Consider the following 9,402-nt stretch of genomic DNA (forward strand, 5'->3'; position numbering starts at 1 on the left):
ACGCCTATCTTAGGTGTAAGGGCAGCATCTTGCTTGTTCTTTATTTAGTAGATCTAATCCGTTATAGTTGCTCCTTTTTCTTCAAGGATTGGTTTGATATCCGCATGGTTAGGCCTTATAAACGGGTTGAACGATCCGGTAGTGCGTAAGGTGTGGTTTATTATGCTTTAGAGGGATTGTTCCGGGGATCAACTTCATGTTGGTTTTTAGGCCTCTTTAGGGCTGGTTTTCCATTATCTTACGTATCTACTAGGCTCAACTACGCGTAGGATGTTCCGATTATGCGGTGAAAACCCCAAACTATCGTAGATTAGTTTAGCTTGATATCGATATAGCATGATCCCCATGTCATTATAAATCTAACATGAACCATGGGGCAATCGGCTCTTTGAGCCGATCCACAGAACAACTTAAGAGCCGATCGGGGCTCGTATTTAATGTTTACGTGTTTGCCATGCAGGAAGCTAGTCGAAGCAAACCATCACCTTCCTGACCAGGTATAGGTCGGTGGCACGCCCTCGTAAGCACCAGGACGTGTGCCAGAAGGCATTGCGGGCCGTCGCCCGAGGGACCAGGGTCCACCGCAATCCTGGGAGCCTCCCGGCTCTACGGTGTTGCCCGTCGCTACTCGCCGGTGGGTTTTTGACAGCAACAACTTCCTGAAGGCAAAACCTAAAGGATCAAAAATTAAGTTCATGGAGGTAAGAAATCTCAAAGAGAAGGTGGAGAAGAGGATAGGATGACTCACCGCTGGTTGTTGAGATTTTTATAGGAGGAGGAGCTCCACTATTTAATGGTTAGTCTTAAGTGGAGAAGATGAAAACGAAGGAGGAAATTAATCTTCTGATTTATTCCGTGAGTAGCTAAGAGAGATAAAGTGGAAGGCTAATGAACGGAGAAGACGAAGTGGAAGGGACACTTTTATTTTTTTGTGACAGCTAGCGACAGGCCCGGGCCAACGGGAGTGCGGCCCGTGCGGCCGCACAGGGCCCATAAATTTTGGGGGCCCAAAATTTCAAAATGGACCTTCTATATAGAGTATATAACTTTACTTCAGATTGAAATCACGTAACTAGCGGCAATTCAGTTGGTTGCAGGCGTGCGAAATAATACTATACTTATCCGTGAACAGCCTCAGTTTTTCACAGAATTTTGAATTTTTTTTCCAGATTACTAATGTGCTGACACGTAGGTTCTTTGGTGGTTAGTTCCTGCTGTTCTTTTTCTGTGTGCATCTTGGGTGCCGTATGAGAATTTTAGGGAATCTGCCAGTTTGTTTGGTGCAAACGCGTGTACAGTTTTACGTGTTCTCTTCTCAATCTCTTCTCCTTTGTTGCCGCATTATATTGGTCCAATTATTGTGTGGCTTTTGTTGTTTATAGTGGGCCACCTGATCAGAACCGCTTTGACCATTCACCTTGTCTCTTTCTCTCCTCAATTTCTTCCGCGTGTCGTCATTTGCTCTATCTAGAAATCTCCCATGGAGTCCCGTCGCTCCATCTTCGTCTACCGATCTCTTCTGTGGCCGTCGGCCTTGCGTGTAGGTTCTCCAACGCCGTAGTCCTCACGGAGCCGCTCCCGCCGTCCCCCGTCGCGGCCGTAGCAATCCTCCTAGATGGTGGCCCTCGAACCGGCTGTCTGGTTCGGCGGGTGGGCGCACGCCGGTGAACAGTGGTGGCCGCTGCTTCGAGTCGGGGACACTGCCTTGCCTTGGCGGGCTGCACCGCCGCAACCGACAACTACGATGTCGTCGGTATGGCGGAGCGCAGATGATGGTGGTAGCGGAGAAATCCAGCAGCCGGAGCGGGGAAGAGGCGCATGGACGAAGGGGATCCCCGTGGCGGCGGTCCTCACGTGCTGCTCCCTGGGCGGCTATTCATCGGGCCATGCCATGGGGATACAGTGGGAGAAGCGGTGGGAGGTGCCGACCCGCTGCCACGGCCTCCTTCGCGGCTGTCGGCCATGGCCTCGGTCGCGCCCGATTTCTCCCCGCTCAGATTTTGCGAAATTATCCCCGCCAGAGTTCTCCTCGGCCGTGAGATCTGCCTGAATCCTCCGTGGCCAGCAGCTGTGGTGTAGGTCGTTTCAGCTCCGATTTCGCGGCTGTCGATGAGGTGCTCCGGCTCTCCGTCCCTGATGGCCGGTGCGTTGTGTACTTGTGTAGTCGTTCAGGCTCAACGACCGACGGTGCTCTGCATGGTGGATAGAAGTGGTGCCTTGGTTCGTCGTTTCCGATCGTCCGGCCAGAGCTCCCGTGCGCTGCCCCGCACTGCCGTTGGTTCATAGGTTGCTGCAACAGGCTGTCTCTTTGATTTTATCACATTTGCATCTGTGTGATGATTGGCCTTAACTAGACTATGCATTTGTTTTGTAGGATCCATCGTTTTATTTTGTAGTGGCCGTTACATTTATTATCTGTAAACGACTGTTGATTGAATTAAAAAATGTCAACTTTGGTGCTTCAATTGATTAGGACGTCTAGCCATATAGTTTAGAGGTGTTCGAGGACCATTTTTCTATATGAAACTACATCGGTTGATAACTCAGTTGATTCAGAATTCTACACCACACTAAAAACTATAATCATTTTATTGTGCCCTTTTTTGTACTTAGACCGGGAAGTACAAAGATTAAACACCAGGGTGAACCATTGAGAAACAGGAGCCGTCTCCGCCTACTTCTCTTCCTCTATGGTTCACCTTGTTGCTTCGCCGAGCTTTGATAGCCTGCCTCTGTTGTGCTCTGGAAGCATGAAACAGTGAACGGGGCGGTCTGTACTATGGCATCAGATGCTACCACGTCAATTTGATCTGGGTGATGTTTTTGATTTCGTAATTTTTTGGGAGCCACTAGCCACCCCCATTGCTCTGCTAGGTATATTCACTACCTTCCATTCTTCACTGTTCCTATTCTTTTCTTTCAGTACGAGTCATGCTATTTGTTGATCATATTTCTTTTTTATGTTGATTTTGCAGCACATACATGGGTGGAGATGAAGGAAGAATTGGTTAGATAATCTCATGGCAGACGTAAGGTCATGGGCTCTTCTATCTCTATTCTCATTTTTGCTTGGGAGTTTTTTGTTTTTCTATTGAGGATCTTTGATACACACACTGATGACACTGGGCTAAGAACGATATGGTAATTTCATATGCGCACATGGTGTTCACTGAAATGCCTGCAAGGTTGAGTGACTTCTCCGCCAACGATTACTTAAGCATGTCGATTGCGATCTCCTTTCATGTGTCAGTAGATGAGGGGTGGCTGCATATGTGCAACTTTACTTTCTTTTTCGGGCACGCATGATGAATTTGACATATAGCTGTCCTTTTTTAAGTCGACGAAGAATGCAGTATGTCATCTTTCAGGTTTCCTGGGTAGGTAAGATCAACGAGTGTAAATGGCGTAGTAGAAATAATAGGGGTGTAGGTTTTTGTCAGATGGTCATCAGCCTAAAATGTGTACATGTTAGTTGCTCACGTATCTTATATGTAGATATTGGCCCTCTGATCAATGGTTTATTCGGTTATTTGATTTACCTATTGATCTAGACTGTAGTTTTAGTGATAAATTTATAATTATTCTCTAGAAAAAATGATTAGTTCTTACTTGAGTTGAAGGTATCTCTAAGATTTCATATGTTGTTCGGATGTGTCATTGTATATTATCCTATTTGAGACAAATAGATTCAAAATTGTCATGTGTAGTGCACTTTCGTTAAGAAAGAGTCCAGGACATACTGAACTTATTTTATAGTATACATAGTCGTTACATTAACTTAGTATGGCTGACATAGGTTACTATACAGATAAATAATCAATATCATGATAAGTGAGTTCTACTTGAACAGTGTGTTATCATAGCTTTCTAAGGAATAAATTATAAAGCTTTGTTTCGAGAGTTCAATGGTCAATCGAAGCTAAACAGAGAATTAGAAGCCTGGTAGTTGGCATTAACAATACAATATTTTCTTGGAAATTCATATCTAGGATAAAATTTCGTCTTGGTAACTATTGCATATTTTTTCCACCTTACCTTTGCAATTGCGCCAAAAAAAAATTGTAGACTGAGCTGAGTACTCACACCAAGATTCCGTTGGTTAGTCATGGTAGCTCTGCCATGACACTGTAGTGGTATTGTATTGATTCTTGAACTCCTGATGTGGTCATGCATACAATAATCTAGCAAAAGAAAATTTCCGTGATTCAAAGCTATCTAAAGGTGTTACACCAAGATAATCCACCTTCCAGATTAGTTGTTAATTATTTCTCACATTCGACATGAGTGTATGAGACATAAGGAGTATATTATTCAAATTTTAGTAAATCTGAACTCTTTTTTGTGAAAACATGAACTCTTTCGTGTCAGCATCTAGATGCATGAAAGAAGGTGCAACAGCTAAATGCATCAACGCATTGTCTGTAAGGCTCTAAGGTTAGGTTAACTTTTTTTTTCTTTTGCTTATACACCAAGCTTCTTCAGTTCAGCTAATATACGGTTTTTAATTTGCGATGTCTGGGAGTTTGTAGTTTCTGGTGCATACTCTAGATTTATGATTTATTTAACCACATTTTTTTATGTCTGTGATGGGAGTTTGTAGTTTCTGGTGCATACTCCTGGATTTTGATTTATTTAACCAGATTTTTTTGAAAGAAAATTATGTGACCAGATGGTATATAACAGTTCCTTTTCTTAAAGTTGTATTAGAGAAACGTAAGAATTTAACCACTAAGTTTACTAATCGATGTGATGTAGTACATGATACACGATCTGGGTTTTTTTCCCTCTCGACTTTGGATCTTAGCACCCAATTAGTCTATCTGTACTAAGGATGACGGCTTATATTCAGAGTTTTCCTAGGATTGGTAAAACACGCACATCATAAAAAACATAACCCACCATAGAGAGTGGCAGAAGTGCCAGCAAATTCAAAAAAGGGCCAATGGGTACAGTCATCGCTGTAGTAGGAGCTCTGGAACCCAATGATATCATGGTACGGTGCACAAACTTGCAGATAATATTTCAACTAACTATTTCGTGTTCTAATGCCTACAAGATTTCTTTTATTTAGACATGTTAGACTAAACTGCAGGTAATGTTTTCTATTTAGAAATTGCAGCTGTGACCAAATCATCTAGATAGGTATTGTAGATATAGATCTTTTTTTGTAATAACATATTTGGTCTTTGCCTTTTCATAATATGAGTTTTTTTTGTCCAGGAAGATTGAAAGTAACATGAAAATTCTTCATGTATTTTAGTCTGCAGAACAACATAGACGTGCGAGGAATATATAGCTTAGAGTTTTGAAGACAATGGAAAGGGCTCCTGATCGCTTTATTTTTCCCCCCCTGAAAGGGCTTATTTTCTGAGTTTCGGTTCAGATTCTGAGATTGACATATTTGGTCTCATAAATGAGCTATGTCAACTTCATCCAAAGTTCCCTAGAATTGTTTAAAACAAGCCTCGGAGAAAGTCTCGAAGGATCAGCGGAAGCAAGAAAGCACAAATTGCAACAAGCTATAAGGGGCCTGAGGGTTATCTCATTTTATTTTAGTAGGGAATGGTTCTTCACATTATCTGGATGTGCTGCATAAGCAATAGTTTCCATCTTTTATTTTGGGTCCGTGGATGTGTAGTTGTCTGTGGATTTTTTCATGACTTCTGAACATTACAAGTTTCAACTGTGCTGAACTTCTCTACTTACAACTCTTGTGCCTTTTCGGCCATATGATCTCGATTGTGCGGTTGCATCCATCCAAGAAACAAAGTAATTCCTTCTCCCCTCATCAGCTTTTGTCAATCAGTTTCTCGGGTACCACTGGAATAATTCTACATTAATCTTATTTTTTTACATCTGGCCGGCAATTATATAAACACAGTTGGGCAGGAAGGTTGATGGTCTTGACCTGAACCTTTACCGGCAAGCTTTGATCATCTGACAACAACATGAAGCAAGACTACTAAGATCCGAAGTTGTGGGACGATCTTTCATGGTCAGACGGCAACATGAAGCTAGACTATTCAGTCTCAACCTGGCAATGCTCAGTGTTATATCGAGGTATTGGCCAGGAAGCCGTGGACAGCTGAGGTAACGTTGGCATGATCTACTATGTTATGTATTGTCAATTGTTGTTCATATCTAGGGGGTGTGGATACCGCTTCTGGCTCTGGTCGTGAAACTGTTTCTTGTGATGGGTGCAGGGATGTACAACGTGTGATTCGAATGACCCAACTGGACACGTATCAGACTCTACATAGCCTTGCGTAGGCGTTTTTTGCTTCAGTTCTTTTTCTTTTCTTTTTGCTGTTACTTTGAGAGTTGGATTTGCACTACTTAAGTTCTTTCATCAGAAAAAGAAAAAAAGATATGTCCATCATTTGCGGACAAGAAAAGTGCTGCCAATTTCCATTCACTTCACTATTAGATACACAGCAATAATATCCTAGAGGACACAAGTGCTAAATGCAAAAAAAAGCTTTATGTCAGTCACAGAACATGATTGCAGTACAACAGTGGTGTGTAAACATGGACTGGTATAGTCTGTTATTCTATAAATGATTGAAATAGAGTTAGTTACAGAATTCATTATTATCCTGATATGGAGTTAGTTTCTATATTTTATTGAGAGGTTTATGATGCTTAGTTTCATGTTGGGATTTTAGTTTTGATAAATGATTAGTTGAAATAGTCAGCTACTATTTTTAGATTATATAAACCAAGGCAGATCATCTATTATTTTTATATGTATCATGGTACATGAAACTAGAGTTCATACTACACGTGTCATGGTGACCCGGTAAAGTAAAATTATCTATATTTACATTGCCCTGCTTTCACTGAAAATAATCTATTGTTTTTGGAAACAAATGCATAGGCTCACATCTTCACATGTTAAAACATGGATGTACACCGGACAAACTTAGACGATGCAATTGTCCTCTTTTGCTGCTGTAGCAATTTGAGTATTTCATCTTACTCTCTCAATTATTTTAGTGTAGCAGTTTTTTCTTTCTTTTTAGATGTTTTTAATAAATCCAATTCTTAGAAGGATGCAGTTACCCCCCACGGTCAGTTTTCTACATGTGGTAACTAGCTGATGATTTCACGTCGTATATGAACTCTCATTTTGACAGCTGGATACATGAACCATCTGTGTGGATAGATGACCTAGCATTTTAAGATGGCCAGTTTATACTTGGCGTTCTTTTATCGTGGTTCAACATGACAAGATAAGAACTCTGCAATTATTGTGAGTGGTATAGATTTTTAAAATCATTCTAATGATGATTACGATAGATAATTTTCTGACTGGCGTGTGTACATGGGGAGAAATTTTGCACAGTTGCATTGTCCTGTTTAATTTGCTTGTGCGTGCATGAGTGGCTGTTTTACAGGGCTACAGCCCGATGCTTGTGTTGAACAGTTTCTCCATGTCAGAATATAGTTTTTTAATATGGCTGTGTATTCCCCTCAAAAGTATAACATACCATGAATTATTCTCTGCTTTTCAACTCACAGCTACCACGTGTGCGCGGCGTGCCGCCGCGCCATTACATGCTAGTATTTAACTATGAGGTTCCAAGTTTGAATCACGAGCCAACGAGCTTCTTGTTACTATCTTTTCTTTGTCTTTTTTCTATTCTGCCTGATGGTTGATGCCTATGATATACAAATATTTAAGTATTAATTTTATTAGCACTGAATATTAGAAAAGCTGCATTTATAAATCAAACTATACCTACTTTTGAAATAAATTTCTAGCTCAAGTCTTACAGATGCCAGAAACTTTGTATTGCGATATCTCGACTTCTCATATTCAAATTAAAAAACCGCAAAAAATATCGCGGTTTTAATTTATATAGAGTGATGTAAATTTGACATATTGCTATTGTATTCCTCTCGTGGGGTAGCTTTTAATAGGCTTATCTATATACATATACTTTTTTGGGATGGTTTTACATGCATCAAAACCATTAGATGTAGTTTTATGAGGAGTTAAAAATCTATATGCTTCCTTTTGAAACTATTTTAAAGATAGTATTATGAGGAGTTAAAAATCTACGGGTGTTGAGAGTAGTTATTCAGCTTGGACATCCACTTAAGACATATATACACATATGTTATAATTGTTCATTAGTTACATTTTTCTAGTAAGATAGGGGTCCATTTAAATTTTTTGCACAGGGCCCCGGATTTTGCCGGCCCGGCCCTGGCTAGCGACATGGAGGGAGCTATTGAAGGAAGTTGCGATAGGCCACAACGTTGGAAAGGAAAGGGTGATGACGTGGACGCACGAGAGCTCAGCAAAATTAGGTAGTGGGGGCCTGCTATTTAGAGATAGAAGATTTGAATACTGGTGCTTTGTTCAAATTTAAATAGAAAAATATCTACTCAACCAAAATTTATGGATTTTATATTTCTGGAAATCTTATGAAATTATCTAGCCAACTAAACTGGTCTCAGCCCTTGATTCATTATAGATCACATGCAATAAAAATAACAAGGCAGTACCTTTTCAAAATTCAAACATTTATTAAAAGTCAACCATAAATTGTTTTGAATTGATTCCAACTCTCAAAAATCAAATTTCATATTTTCTATCTGAATATGTAAAAATATGACAGTGGTGTTTACCATGATCATGGGCTAGAGTAGAATAATGGCTATGTGGCCATATCTAGTCCATTTAAATTACCCCAATTTATTAATTAAATAGTATGAGAGTTATCTTCTCATTTAAATCAATGTCCCAAGTAATTCAATATGAGGTAATGACCTTAGTCTATAGAACCTCATATTTTATTACTTAGTGATATTAAATTGATTCCAAAGTAGTGTTAAATTGTATGAGATGTAGTATCTCATTTAAATCATTTTCCCAAATGATAAATATGAGGTGGTGACCTTGGTCAACATGATCTCATAATTATTATTTGAGGATATTAAATCTTAGTAATGTTCAATGAGAGGAAATTATTCTTCAAAGGAAATAAATAGAAACCCTAGTAAATATTTCAATGAGAGGAAATTATTTTTCTTAAAAGAAAACAAAGCCAACCAAAATGGTGTGATGCTAGATTGTCTTGTGTGAGCCACTTGATTGTTAAGTACTTAAGTATTGTTTGGTGATTGTATACCTCGTATCCGTTTATAGACACTAGTACCGAAGGCTACGAGGAGGAAGAGGTCTTCTACGAAGAAGAAGAAAACTTTGATCACTACCCCACTCAAGGCAAGCTATTACTAATCCAAGATATCACCATGAGCAAGCTATACTCTTGCAAGCTACCCTAATGCAAGCTCTACTAGAGCAAGGCACCATTGCAATATTATTTTGTGTTTAAGGATCCAATCTCAAGATTTTGTTCTTGCAAGCTTTTACTTTGGTCATCAAAGTTC

At 39.9% G+C, this 9,402-nt stretch overlaps 1 long non-coding RNA gene across 3 annotated transcripts; it reads left to right on the top strand.

Moving 5' to 3' along the window:
- Positions 1 to 1,439: 1,439 nt before the first annotated feature.
- Positions 1,440 to 6,594, top strand: LOC124652349. Of its 3 annotated transcripts, none has more exons than XR_006987670.1 (3): positions 1,440 to 5,769; positions 5,882 to 6,090; positions 6,204 to 6,594. It is a non-coding gene; the product is annotated as an uncharacterized LOC124652349 (long non-coding RNA). The 3 variants fall into 3 exon arrangements; XR_006987669.1 differs by having other exon boundaries at positions 1,442 to 2,874; positions 2,976 to 5,769; positions 5,882 to 6,594; XR_006987668.1 differs by having other exon boundaries at positions 5,882 to 6,594.
- Positions 6,595 to 9,402: the final 2,808 nt, after the last annotated feature.

This window comes from Lolium rigidum, chromosome 5, assembly GCF_022539505.1.
Source record: "Lolium rigidum isolate FL_2022 chromosome 5, APGP_CSIRO_Lrig_0.1, whole genome shotgun sequence".
In the NCBI taxonomy this organism is placed as follows: Eukaryota; Viridiplantae; Streptophyta; class Magnoliopsida; order Poales; family Poaceae; genus Lolium; species Lolium rigidum.